Here is an 18,409-nt window from a genome sequence, read left to right as displayed (position 1 = left end):
GATATTAGACTGCAGGCTTTCGGCACAATCTGCCGTTAAGACCAAGTCGTCAGCATAGGCCAGACTGCTTACTACATTTCCACCTAGTTGAATCCCTCCCTGACACTTTATACCTTTCAGCAGATGATCCATATAAACTACGAACAGCAAAGGTGAAAGATTTCAGCCTTATCTAACCCCTGTTAATACCCTGAAACAAGAACTCATTCTACCATCAATTCTCACTGAAGCCCAAATGTCTTGCCTTTGATTGATTTTAATAACCTACCTTTAATTCCATAGTCCCCCAGTATGGCGAACATCTTTTCTTTCGGTACCCTGACATGTGTTTTCTCTAGATCTACGAAAAATAAACACAACTGCCTATTCCTATCGTAGCATTTCTCAATTACCTGGCGCATACTGAAAATCTGATCCTCTGTGGTCTGAAACCACACTGGTTTTCATCCAACTTCCTCTCAACCACTGATCACACCCTCCCTTCCAAGATTCCAGTGAATACTTTGCCAGGTATACTAATCAATGAGATACCTCGATAGCTGTTGCATTCCTTCGTGTTCGCTTGCTTATAGATAGGTGTAATTACTGCTTTTGTCCAATCTGAAGGTACCTTACCAACACTCCATGCTAATCTTACTACTCTATGAAGCCATTTCATCCCTTCCTTCCCACTATACTTCACCATTTCAGGTCTAATTTCATCTATTCCTGCTGCTTTATGACAGTGGAGTTTATTTACCATCCTTTCCACTTCCTCAAGCATAATTTCACCAACAGCATTTTCCTCCTCCCCATGAGCTCGGCTGTTCGCAACACCACCAGGAAGATTTCCTTTTACGTTGAGAAGATGTTCAAAATATTTCCTCCACCTCTCCAGTGATTCCCTGGGATCTATTATGAGTTCACCTGAATTACTCAAAACACTGTTCGTTTCCTTTTTGCCTCCTTTCCTAAGATTCTTTATTACTGTCCAGAAAGGTTTCCCTATTGCTTAACTTAGCCTTTCCAGGTTATTACCAAAATCTTCCCACGATTTCTTTTCGGATTCAACAACTATTTGTTTCGCTCTGCTTCTGACATCTACGTAAAAAATTCCTGTCTGCCTCGGCCCTTGTTTGGATCCATTTCTAGTAAGCCTTCTTTTTACGTTTACAAGCTGCTCTGACTTCATCATTCCACCAAGATGTTCGCCTTTTCCCATCTTTACACACAGTTGTTCCTAGGCATTCCCTTGATGTTTCTACTAAAGCATCCCTGCATGCCACCCATTCTCTTTCTATATCTTGAAACTGATTGCTCTCTACTGTTCGAAACTTCTCACTAATCATATCCATGTACTTGTGTCTAATTTCCTCGTCCTGGAGATTTTCTACCCTTATTCGTTTGCAGACAGATTTCATTTTCTCTACCTTAGGCCTAGAGATACTTGCTTCAGCACAGATCAGATAGTGGTCTGTATCATCGAAAAATCCCCAGAAAACTCGTAAATTCCCAACAAATTTCCTGAATTGGAAGTCGGTTAAGATATATATACTATCATGGATCTGGTATCCCTAGCCTCCCATGTGTAGCGGTGACTAGCCTTATGCTTGAAGAATCTATTCGTAACTGCTAAACCCATACTAGCACACAAGTCCAGCAAACGCTTCCCATTCGCATTAGCTTCCATATCGTCCCCACATTTACGAATCAGCCTTTCGTATCCTTCAGTTCTATGTCACACTCTCGCATTGAAATCGCCCATTAGCACTATTCTATCCTTGCTGTTGACCCTGACCACGATGTCACTCAATGCCTTATAAAACTTGTCAACGTCATCCTTATCTGCACTCTCACATGGTGAATACACTGAGACAATTCTCGTCCTAATTCCTCCAACTGCCAAATCTACCCACATTATTCGCTGATTTACGTGCCTAACAGAAACTATGTTGCGTGCAATGGTATTCCTGATAACCAGCCCTACCCCATATTCTGGTCTTCCCTTTCTAACACCCGTCAAGTACATTTTATAATCTCCTATCTCTTCCTCGTAATCTGCCCTTACCCGAATATCATTTACTCCTAGCATATCCAGTGGCATCCTCCTTGCTGACTCAGCCAGTTCTACTTTCTTTCTTCCATAAGCCCCATGAATATTGATAGCTCCCCATCGAATTCCGTTTCGTTCGCCAAGTTGTTTCCAAGGAGTCCCTCGCCTGTGAAATGGGAGTGGGACTCTGTTACTCCCATAGGTCCGAGGCTTGCTTAAAATGTTCTGAACTCGGTAAATTCATGAAGCAGGATGCTACGCTACTTCCACATAGTCCAAGTGAGGATCTCTCCTCTAACGGGTTATGGACCGCCTGTGGATTGCATAGTCCTAGCCGCCTGAGCACAAGGGCGGTCATGACTCAAAGTATGTCCGAGATGCCCACTCCCATTCCATAGCAACTGGTATCCCGACTCTCAGGACCACTTACGAGGCCATTCAGTTGTTGCCCATGGTTCACAAACTAGGACGTGACTACAGTAACCCACACCTTCCTTTAAGGGCTATTTTCCTAGCAATTTTCAAAATATACAGATACGAGTATTTCAACAGTTATTTTAATTGGCTGATTGCGAACATCAAGTCAAAACAACATGACGCTGCCGACAATAATTCATGAGTTATTAATGTACGTATGAGAAAGAGTCCTCTCTCAAGTCGGAAAAAATACGCTTTTCTTTATTTTTGAAGGAGATTCAAAACACCTATTTCCACAGCTGTAATATCTTCAGTTTTTGAGGTACAAATATCCCCAAAAGAGAATTCAAACCTCTTATCAGTTCTTCCCCCCCCCGGACCTAAGTGAATTTTCCGGAAACGAAAATACGTGTTCTTTAAAGGAGATTCCAAATACCAATTTTCACGTCTATGATGTGTAAGTATACAAGTATCCTTACAAAAATAATTCAACTACGTTTTCGCTTCTTTTAACCCCTGTAAAGTGGCTCTTCCTAAAGTAAAATAATACGTGTCCGTTTATTTTTAAAGGAGATTACAAATAGCTATTTACACATCCTCATAAACAGAAATCTACTCCTTCTTGACTTATTTTCACCTCCCCCCTTAAGTCGATTTACCGAAAACAAAGAATACGTTTTTCTTTATTTTAAAGGAGATTCCAAATACCGATTTTCACGTCTGTAACATGTTAAGTTTATGAGATAGACTCATTTTGAGAATTCAACCGATTTTTCTATTCTTTTCATCCCTTTAAGCGGATTCTCCGAAAATAGTATAAAAAGAATTCAACTCCCCCTCACTTCTTTTCAACTCCCCTCCCCTTAAGTGGATTTTCCGAAAACAAAACAAAAAAGCGCGTTCCTTTATTTTTGAAGGAGATTCCAAATACCAATTTTAACGTTCTGTACAAGTTCAGTTTTTAAGATAGAAGTATCCTCATAAAAATAATTCAACTCCTTCTTCCCTACTTTCCACCCCCCACTCCATAAGTGTATTTTCCGGAAAAATACGCGCTTCTTCATATTCAAAGGAAGATGCAAATACCAATTTTTACATCTGTAACACGTTAAGATTTTGAGATGTAGTAATTTTTAAAATTCACCCCATTTTCACTTCCTTAACCCCCTCCCCCTTAAGTGGAGTTTCCGAAAACAAAAAAATGTGTGTTTATTTTTAAAAACCCCAGGGCACTTAACGCCCTTGAAAAGGCTTTGGCCTGCCCAGCGACCGCTGCTCAGCCCGAAGGCCTGCAGATTACGAGGGGCCTGTGGTTAGCATGACGCATCCTCTCGGCCGTTATTCTGGGCAGATAGTTCCCCGTTTCTAATCACGTAGGCTGAGTGTACCTCGAACCAGCCCTCAGGTCGAGAGAAAATACCTGACCTGGCCGGGAATCGAACCCGGGGCCTCCGAGCGACAGGCTACCCCTATACCACGGGGCCGGCTTTTATTTTTAAAGGAGATTCTAATTTTTTTACGTCTATAACACGTGAAGTTTTGAAATATATTTATCTTAAAAGTCACCCTCCCTTTTCACTTTTCACCCTCTCAAGTGGATTTTCCGAAAACAAAGAAAATACGTGTTTATTTTTAAAGGAGATTCCATATAAATATTTTTACGCCTGTAACATCTTCAGGTTTTTAGATATAAGTATCCTCATGAAAAGAATTCAACTCCTTTTTCACTCTACCCCCGCCCGTTAAGTTGGTTTCAACCCACCCAAAAAATGCGTGCTTCTTTATTTTTCAAGGAGCTTCCTAATACCATTTTCCACGTCTGTAACCTTCAGCTTTGAGATATAAGTTTCTCCAGATAAAGAATTCAATTTTTTCACTTCCTCTTACACTTCCCACTTAAATGAATTTTCCAAAAAAAATCAGTACCCGTTTCTTTAAAGGAGCTTCCAAATACGAATATCACGACTGTAACATCTTAAGTTTTTGAGATATATGTATCCTCGTAAAATGAATTCATCTCCGTTTTCACCCACTCCCTACCAAATTGATTTTCCCCCCCCCAAAAAAAATTGCGTGTTTCTTAATTTTTAAAGGAGACTCCAAATACCAATTTTCACGTCTGCAACATGTTAAGTTTTTGAGATATACTGTAGATATGCTCATTTTAAAAATTCATCCCCTTTTTCGGTTCCTCTTAAGTGGATTTTCCGAAAAAATATTTATGTTTCTTTACTTTTACAGGAAATTCCAAATACCAGTTATCAAATCTGTAATATGTTACGTGTCTGAGATAATTTGCAAATGTAGTTTTTTTAAAATTCACCCCGTTTGTCACTCCTGATCACCCCCTATTCTTCGGATTATCCCAAAACACAAAAATTCGTGTTTCTTTATTTTCAAAGGAAATCCCAAATACCAGTTTTCATGTCTGTAACATCTTCATATTTTGAGATATAAGTCTCCCCATAATAGGTGTTCAACCAATTTTCCTCCATTATTTTCCGAAAACAAAAAAATACTTGTTTCTTTATTTTTAAGGGAGATTCCAAATACCAATTTTTACGTCTGTAACAGCTTCGGTTGTTGAGATATCAGTATCCAAATAAAAAGATTTCAACCCCATTTTCAGTAATTTTTACCCCCACCACATCCAAGTGGCTTTTCCGAAAACAAAAAAATATATGTTTCTTTATTTTAATAGAGATAAAAATACCATTTTTCACTTCTGCAGCATGTTAAGCTTTTAATGTATACTGTAGACGTGCTCATTTTAAAATTTCACCCCCTTTTTAGTTCTCCTAAAATAGAGTTTCCGAAAATAAATCATCTATGTTTCTTTTATTTCCAGGAGATTCCAAATACCAATTAATATGTCTAACATTTTACGTTTCTGAGACATACTGTAGGTATAGTATTTCAAAAATTCACCCCATTTTTCACTCCTGTTTGACCCCCTATTAATTGGATTTTCGGAGAACAAAAAAAGTGTTTCTTTATTTTTAAAATATATTCCAAATACCAATTTTCAGGTCTGTAATATCTTCAGTTTCTGAGACATAAGTATCTTAATTAAAGGCATTCAACCCACTTTTCACCCTTTTTCACGCCTCCTAGTGGAATTTTCCGAAAAAATGGGTGTTTCTTTATTTTTAAAGGAGATTCTAAATACCAAATTTTACATCTGTAAACTTTTAAAACGTTTTGAGATATAGATACATTCATCTTAAAAATTCACCTCCCTTTCCACCCCCTTAGCGACGGAATATCCCCTCCCTTAGCGAGCACCTACTTTGTAATATAAATGTGTCCTCAAAATTTCATTTCGTTATGTCCAGTAGTTTTTGCTCGGCGATGATGAATCAGTCAGTCAGTCTATTTGTCAGTCAGGACATGTTCTTATATATATATATAAATTTTATACATTATTATTATTATTATTATTGCTTTTTTAGGAGAAAAGGTGGTGGTACTCATCCAAACTTCTTCCCCATTTATGCCCAGAACTTTTTTTATTTACTATTTTGGTAATTTTTACAAATTTGACTACTTGGTTTAGAATAAACATAAATAACTCAAAATTACACAGCAATAAAGCTCTATGTGTTCAAAATTACATGTTGCGAAAACGCAACACTGGGCAGATCCAGAACCTCAATGAAGTCCATGTATGGAATATGAAATTTACCGTTTAGATGCATTCTACTATTAGTAAAACTGATATTTTCGGTATAATTGATAAATAAAATGTCTGTGTGAAGATTTTTCCCAAACAATGAACATGTATATTCATGAATAAATACAAATAATACCAACAATTTGCTGGAAGGAAGTGTTATTTTTTACTGTCCCTTCCGGAAGTGAAATTTTCTGAAACATTTATTGTGAAGAGCTACTCTGCATTTCACACATCGATTGTTAGTAGTTGACTTGCAAAAGGCATACCGCGTTCTCTTGCACTGAGTTTCAGGTAAGTGTCCGATGCTATCGAAATGAAGCTCAGTCGACACTCTAGCACCAGTAGGAGTAGCAACTGGACCACTCTGGGCGTTCCATGCGTGTGTAGTAATGTTAATGCTAAGCAACGTCGAAATTCTAAGAGATCCATAGAACTCCAGTAGATTTCGTTGAAATCCTGCGCAAAATCCAGGCATTCTGGATTGACACATCAATACTCCAAAGAAATATGGGCCACCACCACTTCTTTGAGCGTATGTTTACTCTGTAAGTACTAACGTTTTGGTCCATTCTGTCAGTTCCACCCATGTTCTCGTTGTATGGTGTTATTAGTAAAGGCCGAGGAATCGAGATTTTCTTCTTTTCACTGAAGGAATATCTGATTGATGTTTCTACTGGATAAACACCATCACAGTTCGATACCAGTGTTACAACAGAATTGTCATTCCATCTGCACACAAGTAGTTTCTTGCTGTCACATCTCATATCAACCGTTCCCCGTTCTTCTTTCTTGATAACAGAGATATCTTTTAGAAGACACTTCTAATAGTTCCTGTGTTACCAATGCCAAGTTTTGTGAATTCTTCAACTACTTTTAGGCTGATGAAGTAATTGTCAGCAAACATATGATGTGGAAGTACATTCCTGGCTATGTCCCTTGGAAGACTTTCGGTGAATTTTAGAAGTATACTACCACCTAAACCGAACTTTTCCTTGTAACAGTTTTCAGGCCCTTTTGCTCCTTGTTATATACCCGGTATCAAAATCAATCCGATATCCCAGGGGTTGATTGAGGCACCAAACTTTATACCCAAAGCGGAAGGATTTCCATTTTATAGGCTGCTTCAAACCGTGGCGTCCGTAATAGGAAATCATGGCTTCAACACAGCTAGATTGATTTTGCCAAACGGTGTACTCGAAAAACGAGTTTCGAGGTGAATCTAGGTATGGCCTGAGTTTTGATATTTTGTCCCTCGTGTCTAGAGACGTATTGTCATTCAAATGGAGATAACGTATAACATCCTCAAAACGATTTTGCCTCATAGAATTAATCACAGCCTCGTTTCTTGTGTCGGGCCGTTCATCCCAATACATCCTCCTTCGAGGTACAGGTATGTAACCATTCAGAATTAAAATACCAAAACACACTTTGAGTTCCTCAATGGAAAGCTGAAAGTTTGTCTTTCCATTCTAAACAGCATACTTCAAGAAATTCGTCTGCAAAAAGTAACTGGAACATTTGGAGTGGAGTATATGGCTGATCAATAAACTGGGATCTATAAATTAGATGTTCATTTTGTAGAACTTTATTTCTTATACAATTCTGATGTGACAAATCCTCGTTCTGCCATTTGCAACAATTGCTCGTAGTCTCAACTGTCTTTTTTTTCTTTGCGTTTTCGTGACCAGGGTGAGAGAAGAATTAGCAGAAGCATGCAATGTAGGAATTTCCCTGCCATTGTTTACCTTTCCCGCTCACGGCACTAGAATTACTGTACGACAATTTGAGCACACTCTTCTTGCACTCATCACCTATAACAACGGCCTCATCTGCACCTCTAAGAACAGTTTCTGTCTCTGCAGCTAGCTGTCTTCCAGTAAGATTATCGCATGTACCACCGAAGTCTTCGTCACCGCTATCTTCATCGGTATCTTCATTTACATCAGGTGGAGCAATGAACATATCAATGCTATGAGCCTTGTCAACATCTTCATTTTCTTCTAATAGGGAGAGAATTTCATGAACACTCAAGTTTCTGTAAAATAAAAGAAATATATACTGTAGTTTTGAATATGTATTGTATCTGCCCAGGGTTGCGAAAACGCAACGCTCGTGTTCTAAGCCAATTTGTGAGCAGAAGAATATAAATAAAAATCTCACAAGCTGTATACTTGTTAACTTAAGTTTTGTTATTCACTATTTGTGAACTTCAACGAATTACGTACATTTATAAGGTGATAATTTACCATTTTTATAACAGCGCGCGCTTACTACCTTCCATTTCCATAGACACAAGTTTACAACAGTCCACTGCCACTTCGATTGTTACACTGGATTCTCAATTCACCGCCTGCCATGTTGATTCGATATTCAAATTGTAGTTGGAACTGATAGATCCTGTTGTTCTTTATTATAACACTAGTTACATGCTGTTAAACGGACGGAAGACAAATGTTACGAAAACGCAACACTGGGCATAAATGGGATAAACTGAATCTTACACTTTGTTCCTATCTCCTGCTGTACCATCTTCTTCTCTTCTAAAGGTACTGATTTTACTACTGGCCCACTCTGAAGAAATGTTCAATTCCATCAGTTTTTCTGGTCCTAAAGTCGTAAAATATTGGCACTCCTTACTACCCAGCTTTTAATTTTTCGCAAGAAGTCACTCGATTTCTTGAAAGAGGTCATTTTTCTGAGTTAGTGTCCAACAATCAGGCCCATCATAGTCAGAATGTTTTCCCTCTTGAACTGCAGTAAATCTTGCCATTGATGCTTTCACGGCCCCTACTTATAGACTTGATACAGGCTTTTGAGCTTACGTCGTGTCAAGAAAATAAGATGAAATTTTGGGTGTTTCGCAGAGAACTATGCTCTGCGTCATCAGAAGAAATTCTCGACTGTCCTCGAGAAAGGCTTCTAAAACAAGAATAATTTTGAATTTAGATGTTACCCAGTAGAAGTGGAAATGGTATGTTCATTCGTCAACAGATGGTTCCTCGTACGCGGTACAACGCTAGCGTTCGAAGCAGAAGCTGACGGAACCATCAGAATCAGTCTGGATGGTCACATAACATAACAAACGTACGCACATATGAAGGTATGACATTGACACAAGTCTGGAAGGAAACATCTGGCAATGAGGAACGTACGAATTAGGAAAACACCGAAACGAAATAACAATAGTGAAGGGACAGGGAAGGGAACTACCTAAGTAAATCCTTAATGGCTGGCAAACAGGTATTATTTAGTTAATAGCCAGTGTCCCTGTTGAAATTGTTAGGATTTCTACATATTTCCACAGTTTCCTGTGTAATCCTGGACCTGTAGTGTCTTGTGTGAGTAGGAACTCGAGCATCTTGGAACATGGCATCATAACTCGACGATAGAGCGTGTTCAGCTATTGCTGATTTGTCTGGCTGGTTGAGACGAATATTACGTTCATATTCAATCAATCAATCAATCAATCAATCAATCAATCAATCAATCAATCAATCAATCAATCAATCAATCAATCAATCAATCAATCAATCAATCAATCAATCAATCAATCAATCAATCAATCAATCAATCAATCAATCAATCAATCAATCAATCAATCAATCAATCAATCAATCAATCAATCAATCAATCAATCAATCAATCAATCAATCAATCAATCAATCAATCAATCAATCAATCAATCAATCAATCAATCACAACTGATCTGCATTTAGGGCAGTCGCCAAGGTAGCGGATTCCCTATCTGTTGTTTTCCTAGGCTTTTCCTAAATGATTGCAAAGAAATTGGAAATTTATTGAACATCTCCCTTGGTAAGTTATTCCAATCCCTAACTCCCCTTCCTATAAACGACTATTTGCCCCAATTTTTCCTCTTGAATTCCAACTTCATCTTCATATTGTGATCTTTCCTACTTTTAAAGACTCCATCCAAACTTATTCGTCTCTCCACTGACAGCTCGGAACATACCACTTAGTCGAGCAGCTCGTCTCCTTTCTCCCAAGTCTTCCCAGCACAAACTTTGCAAAATTTTTGTAACGCTACTCTTTTTTTCGGAAATCGCCCAGAACAACTCGAGCTGCTTTTCTTTGGACTTTTTCCAGTTCCTAAATCGAGTAATCCTGGTGAGGGTCCCATACACTGGAACCATACTCTAGTTGGGGTCTCACCAGAGACAAATATGCTCTCTCCTTTACATCCTTACTACAACCCCTAAATACTCTCATGAACATGTGCAGAGATGTGTACCCCTTATTTACAATTCCATTTATGTGATTACCCCAATGAAGATCTTTCCAAAGGGAACTTTCACCCCATCAACGCAGTAATTAAAACTGAGAGGACGTTTTCTATTTGTGAAACTCACAACCTGACTTTTATCCCCGTTTATCATCATACCATTGCCTACTGACCATCTCACAACATTATCGAGGTCACTTTGCAGTTGCTCACAATCTTGTAACTTATTTATTACTCTGTACAGAATAACGTCATATGCGAAAAGCCTTATCTCTGATTCCACTCCTTTCTGTCTGTTAGGTCATCAGCCCAGAGGCTGGTTGGATCCTCAAATAGCACCACCAAAAGTTATGTGGTTATGAGGAAACCGCACAAACCAATGGCAGCACCAAAATGAGGCGTACTAGGCAAGACGAGGAGTGAGGTAGTTTGCCACTGCTTTCCTCACTGGGTCAGAAAGTGCTATTGCAGCACGACTGACCCCATGAGCAACACCTTTCATAACACTCAGATGCACTAGTCGTGCTCTGAATGTCATTACTCAGCACCACCCATACCTCAGCAGCTTCCATATTGTCACAGCCATGGATGATACTGGGACCTCGGTGGAAGCTACACTTTACTTGGCAGACAGCTGTTGGCGGAGCTGCAGATTATCAAACCAGCCTTCGGGCTGAATACCCACTTCTTTACACATATCATTGATATGTGTAAGAAAACATAAAGGTCCAATAATACTGCCTTGAGGAATTCCCCTCTTAATTTTTACAGGGACAGATAAAGCTTCACCTACTCTAATTCTCTGAGTTCTATTTTCTAGAAACAGAGCCACCCATTCAGTCACTCTTTTGTCAAGTCCAATTGCACTCATTTTTGCCAGTAGTCTCCCATGATCTACCCTATGTCCGACTCGTTAGCTGAACGGTCAGCGTACTGGCCTTCGGTTCAGAGGGTCCCGGGTTCGATTCCCGACCGGGTCGGGGATTTTAACCTTCATTGGTTAATTCAAATGGCACGGGGGCTGGGTGTATGTGTTGTCTTCATCATCATTTCATTCTCATCACGACGCGCAGGTCGCCTACGGGAGTCAAATAGAAAGACCTGCACCTGGCGAGCCGAACCCGTCCTGGGATATCCCGGCACTAAAAGCCATACGACATTTCATTTCATCTACCCTATCAAATATCTTAGACAGGTCAATCGCGATACAGTCCAATTGACCTCCTGAATCCAGGATATCTGCTATATCTTGCTGGAATCCTACAAGTTGGGCTTCAGTGGAAAAACCTTTCCTAAACCCAAACTGCCTTCTATCAAACCAGTTATTAATTTTGCAAACATGTCTTATATAATCAGAAGGAATGCTTTCCCAAAGCTTACATACAATGCATGTCAAACTGACTGGCCTGTAATTTTCAGCTTTATGTCTATCACCCTTTCCGGTATAAACAGGGGCTACTATAGCAACTCTCCATTCATTTGGTAAAGTTTCTTCATGCAAACAAAAATCAAACAAGTATTTCAGATATGGTACTATATCCCCATCCATTGTCTTTAGTACATCCCCCGAAACCTTATCAATTCCAGCTGCTTTTCTATTTTTCAACTTTTGTATCTTACTGTAAATGTCATTGTTGTCATAGGTAAATTTTAATACTTCTTTAGTATTAGTTACCTCCTCTATCTGTACATTATCCTTGTAACCAACAATCTTTACATACTGCTGACTGAATACTTCTGCCTTTTGAAGATTCTCGCATGCACACTCCCCTTGTTCATTAATGATTCCTGGAATGTCCTTCCTTAATACGAGTAGCAATGGACCGGCATGTTTGGCCAATGTATACCTTACCGCAAGTATAGAGAATTTCGTATATTCCAGGATGTAAAAGGTGGGACAATTTTTCCTTGGTTTTACCCAGACTGTGAGCAATTTTAGTGACGTTGCCAAACACTGTTTTTATATTGTGTTTGCGGAGGACCTTGGCAATTCGATCTGTGGTGTTATGAATGTAAGGCAGGTAGGCAGTTCCCTTCACTTCTTCCTTCTGTGAGATTTGCTTGGTCGTTTCTCTAGGATGCAGGGCTCTATGAATCTGCAAATCGTTGTAACAATTACCCTTGAACGTGACTTTGAGTGTGTCCATCTCCACCTGGATGTTTGATGGCTCGCAAATTCGTCTCGCCCTCTGGGTGAGTGTCGTGAGAATGCCTTGTTTTTGTGCTGGATGGTGATGAGAATCTGCATGAAGGTAGCGATTTGTTTGGGTAGGCTTACGATAGACGGTATGTCCTTAGGAGCCGTCCGGTTTCTTTCTTACTAGAACATCCAAGAATGGAAGGCATCCGTCCGACTCCATCTCCATAGTGAATTTAATTGAAGGATGTTGCTGATTTAGGTGGTTCAGACGTAATGAAATTTCTCAGGACCTTCTGCCCAGACCACAAATGTATCATCAACAAACATCCATCATATCATAGGGGGCGCCGAAGCAATAGCCTCCTCCTCAAAATGTTCCATAAAGAAATTAGCCACTATAGGTGAAAGTGGACCTCCCATAGCCACTCCGTCCGTCTGTTCGTAAAAGTTCCCACTCCACAAGAAATAGCTGGAAGTCATGCAGTAGTAAAATAGCTTAGTAAAGTCCTCAGGGAGCAGGTGTTCAATGAGAGATATGACCGATTTAATCGGCACTTTAGTGAACAAGGACCACATCGAAACTCACCATCATGTCTGCAGTAAATCTGTTGGTACTTGCGATGTTTTCTTCACATCCGCTTGATTCACTGTTCGTAGATTTAGGAGATACTTCAAAAGAATAGTTATGTTTTCTTTTATTGCGCACCAGTACAAAATAACTCTTTATTTTATTCATTTCAATTCTCTAACTTGTGAACTACATGCACCCCTTGCTCCTACTAAGTAAGTATGAAATCGCTAGCCTCGGCAGCAAAAAACAAGTGTTTATGCTTGTCAAATGATTAAAAAACACGAAAGCAGTTACATTTAAATATACATTAACTCCGATTAACTATAACTGTTGGCTATTTACTACTTGACCTCCGGGGATGGTAGCTAATCACGCTAACCACTACACCACAGAGGCGGGCACATGGATATTTACTATCCAAAATGAAACTATAACAACAACAACAACAACAACAACAACAACAACAACAACAACAACGACAACCATGCACCAAGTGCAACTACCAGATATATATACAGTATTCCTTCAAATAAAACTGATGTTTTTTCGGTAAGCATGATTGGATTGTTGGTGAGTTTATTAGATAATTTAACCCAAGCAACTACAAGCCACAGCATGTCCACCTTAACTCTGTATTATATTAGAAATATTTCTAAAGCACCTCTTAAAATATAGGATTGAAAATAGTAATTCATTACGTACAGTACAAGAATATTTGAGGTTGTGGGCCTAACTCTTTATTGTGTACGGTCAAACTAAAAAAACTGCAATGAGCATAAACAACTTATTTCTCACAGTGTAAATTCAAAATGACGTAGATTGCTGCCCTCTTTCTTTAATTATTTTCTGCCACTCGGGTGTCGCCGAAGTTATCGAGAGTGACTCGGAGAACTTCGCCCAACCTTCACGGCCTGTGACGTAACCACAACATCACCGTGTCTGAATAGCATATGCTCATCACCTGCTTGCCTGCCCGCAGGACGAAATGCCCAGCGTGAGCACCTCTGCTTCAGATTGCCCTTGACAAGAACAGTTTGCTGAAGGGTGGGATAACCAACTCCCTATTCTGTTGTATTCCAGTAGCCAAAAATGTTTGAAGGATAAGACAGAGCAAGACGAAGATAATCTCTTTCTTTAACTCCGAACTGACGACACGAAATGGTTAATATGACAAGAATGAAAATTTTAGAATGACATTTTACAGAATCTCCAATCATGTGTTCGTACGCATTATATCTATAGGAACAAAACCAAAGCGGGCAAATAAGCTTGATTTTAATCCATAAGTGAACACCTCATAGGGAATGTGATAGGAATATTCCGAATAATACCCTAGTCATTCTTTTTGTTTCTTTCGAGAAAAAGGTTCGGGTAATGCGTACCGTTGCTTAATTCCACAAAAACATTGATTATTATTATGTTGCACAACTCGAAACAGACTTAGGGACTTTGAACCCGATAGACGATAGCAGAGCGGATTCAGATTAGCAAGCACGGAGTAGGTGTACTGAGGATACCGACCTATTTTTAGTCACGTGCGCCGTATATATTATACAAAATTATTTTACAGCCCAACTGTATTTCAGATTAACTTGGGTAATCAACAACGCTTTCAGCGTCTCAACATTAAATTATGCTTTTCTGGTGTCCATATTTAAGTCAAGCTTGCAAAAACTCTTTCCACATGTGTATTAATATCTGAAAGCGATAATCCAAATTCTACAGTCTTACAAAACTTACTGTAGGGCAAGTTCTGAGAGGAGAAATGCTGAAACATTTCTACCCACCTCAAATGGGCCTCTTTTTCCTCATTATTCCATTGCGTGTTGTCTGCAGTAGCAAACAGCTTAACGTAAACAGATTTCAACATCATTCTATTTTGAGACATTGTTAAGCAAGATCCATCCAAATTTCACACAGTCTTCAAATCTATCAAATATATCTGTCCACACTTTTAAGTAAGTTATTGAATACATGAAACATAGAAATTATTTGCCACTATTTTCAAACCCTCTACTTTTACCTCACCTCCATCGTGCAATTCATATAATGCAAATTTTACGTTATGTGGGATACAACTTTCCTCCCTTTTCTCAGCCACACTGGCTTTCAACTTGGTAAGTGCCACGGCCACTTCAACACCTGTCGTTAACTCACCTTCTACCTTGAGAACTGTCTCGTAGAAAGTTATAGCTGTGCAGAAAACGAAGAACAACTTTGCCCAAGGGGTTTTTAAATTATCGTTGAACATTTTTTCCCGTCAAAGAAAATACGACTTAAGTGCTTTGAAATGTGTTTCTATAACCTAATCGTATACTCTGCTCAACCTCGGCAAAACTGCAGCACTGCTTTAGTGATTCAACTGTGACTGTGTGTGTTTGTATGTTTTTTAATCACAATTTCTGCACCGACTGGTAAACAATCGGGGGCATTGCTAATTATGTTGTGCACAATTTGCGTTGCACATCCCACGACAAGGAGTTAACGACGCAATGCCATTTTAAGCTTGTAGAAAATTTTTGTGATGCTTTTACTTACTGCATGTATTGTAATATAAGTAGGCCTAGTAATAAAATACTTGCCTCACGCTTAGGGGTTAATTGTAATATTCAAACAAAATTATATTAATAATAATATTAAAACTAGTACCAAAGCTGAATGTAATTATCACTTGACGACTTCCAATGAAATACAAATTAAGATACGTGAATAGATGAATAATAATAATAATAATAATAATAATAATAATAATAATAATAATAATAATAATAATTTGCTGAAAATGCAGGCAAATGGGCGCCATATTATGTTAGTGCATATATCTTCATCCTCTCTCGTGCCTGATGCGTCTAATCACACCTGAAATAAAGTGACATCCAGCCTGACGCACTTGGTAATATTTATCGAGCTATTCTCACATAGGCTAATAGACCGACGATAGTTCATATGCGACCGAACTGAGACAGTCCAGAATCTCTCTCTCACTAACAACACTGGCACAATGAAATGAATATAAGTTACTCAGACTTCACGTATAGGACTGACAACACGACACACTGTCAATAGTCGTGGTCCGCAATCAATGAGTACAGAATGAGAGTCACAATCAGAAAAGTATCCACCGAACAAAATATGTAACGTCATGAGTATTCTGAATCAGAATAGGCAATCCCCTCCAGACTAAGGCCGCGTGCACACTGAGCGCGCTTCGCATAGTGTGTCGCGTGTAGCGTGCAGTGTTACGCATAGCGCAAGGCGTGCTTCCTGTTCACACCGAATTCTCTACGCTGTGCAGTCAGCTTAGTTTGGCGCGAGGCGTTTCAGGGTTATCTAAGTTCGCTAGAAATTACTTTTTTTGATAGATAACAGCTACTTAAAACTGAACATTAGAAAGAAGAATCGTAAGAGGGTTCATGAATTTAATGAAGAACGAAATACTTTCGGAGAATTCTACCATTTTTTACAGGGATGCAGGACTTCATCCAGTTACATTTTATGATTACTTAAGAATGACAAAAAATACCTTTGAGATGCTCTTAGAGAAGTTGGAAAATCATCTTGGTGGACCTGGTACTAACTTCAGACAGAAGATATCGCCCGAACAACGGCTAGTTTAAACAGTTAGGTACGTAAAATAATAATAATAATAATAATAATAATAATAATAATAATAATAATAATAATAATAATAATAATAATAATAATCATAATAATAATAATAATGGAAAGTACATTTAAAAACCAAATCATATTAGTATTATTATTGAAGGTGATACAAGAGATACAGAAATAATCCACAGCAATTAACACTTCACTTATGCAGATAGCAAAGTAGCAAAGAAAAAATAAACTTTAAGACCAAGAATCTCGATAAGTAAATAATGAAAAATGTGGGTTGATTAGATGCTTCAGGCAGTACCATAAAAGTAATTTCAACTGAAGTATTCTGTCTTTAGTTATCTTCAATCTCACTGACGACAAGTTCATGCATCTTAAGTCTCAAACGATGTTTTCGCCACAGAGGTAGTGTTTTGATGTCCGGCAACAAACTCTTGTGAAAGAGCAAATCAGCATATTCTTCCCGTTTAGCTTCTTTAAATAACAAATCCAATTTTCTTTTTATTTCAACACCCAGTATTTTATCCTTTTGTGTTTCCTTTTGTTTTTTAACATGTGAAGATGAACACGAAGAGTGGCTTCGTGGAATGGACTCTTCACTTTGTGGTGACGGTGACTATTATTTCATGTTCATTAGAGTCTTCGGATATTCCTTCATGGCTTCAGTCAGGTTTTTCTTGTAGACTTGATTCGACTTCGTGAGAAGTCGAAACATCTTTAGTAAGGAGAGATCGCGTCAAAATATTGCCACGATGACCCCTTCGGTGCATCATCGGTTCCTGCTCCAGATCTCGGATGATTCACTTTCTTGCACTTTCGTTGGAAGTAATCTCTAAGATATTTCCTTTCCATTTGACTTTCATGGTTTTAACTGAAATGTAAACAAAATATTGACCTGAATGAGGAAATAAGTAGTTTTTACTGACTTTTCAAATTATACTCGTACAACACTTATGAAAGAATGTGACTTACAGATGTAACTAACTTTCTTATCTATTACAAAGATTCTACACAACTATTTATAATTACATGAACGTATTTGCTATTTCTTTCAGATATCTTGCCACGGGAGAGTCATTTCATTTTTTGGCGCTTCACTTTCGATTGGGCGTGTCGACAGTTTCACAAATTATCAAACAGACGTGTTTCATAACATAGAATGTTTTACAGGTGACATACATTCCAATCCCTACAACTGAAATGTGGCGACAAGTAGCAGAAAGGTATTGCGAGAAATGGCATTTTCCCAATTGTCTAGGAGCACTGGATGGCAAACACACAGACATTTAATGGCTAAATCCTGCTCTTTATATTAGAAATATAAATAGTACTTTTCAACATTGTTACAAAGTCTTGTTGATTCAGGTTGCAAGCTGTTGGTATTGGGTCAGTTGGACGTCAAAGTGATGGAGGAAATTTTAGAACTACCTCGTTATACACATTCTTGGAAGATAACACATTAAATGCTCCACCAGCACGAGAACTCCCACAGATTCACGATATCGCTCCTTTTGTCATTATTGGTGATGAAGCATACCCTCTTTTGGAGTACTTGATAAGGCCATATCCCAAAAGAATTTTAGACAATCAGAAACGTGTTGATAATTATCGAATCTCAAGGGCAAGAAGAAGTGTAGAACGTGCCTTTGGTATTATGTACAATAAGTGGCGGATTTTACTGAAAGCAATAAAAACTGGTATTGTAAAAGCTACTT

The 18,409-nt window shown here is 38.6% G+C and overlaps 1 protein-coding gene and 1 pseudogene across 1 annotated transcript in view; both read right to left on the bottom strand.

Annotated features, from left to right (window-relative positions):
- Positions 1-18,409, bottom strand: part of LOC136864570 (facilitated trehalose transporter Tret1) — a 180,248-nt gene that overhangs the window by 101,985 nt on the left and 59,854 nt on the right. The gene's annotated exons all lie outside the window — the stretch shown is intronic.
- Positions 16,929-17,546, bottom strand: LOC136864896 (uncharacterized; annotated as a pseudogene).

The sequence above is a fragment of the Anabrus simplex genome, chromosome 2 (genome assembly GCF_040414725.1).
Source record: "Anabrus simplex isolate iqAnaSimp1 chromosome 2, ASM4041472v1, whole genome shotgun sequence".
Classification (NCBI taxonomy): domain Eukaryota; kingdom Metazoa; phylum Arthropoda; class Insecta; order Orthoptera; family Tettigoniidae; genus Anabrus; species Anabrus simplex.
The sequence above is the reverse complement of the archived record's forward strand: the minus strand, read 5'-3'. Positions and strand labels throughout refer to the sequence as shown.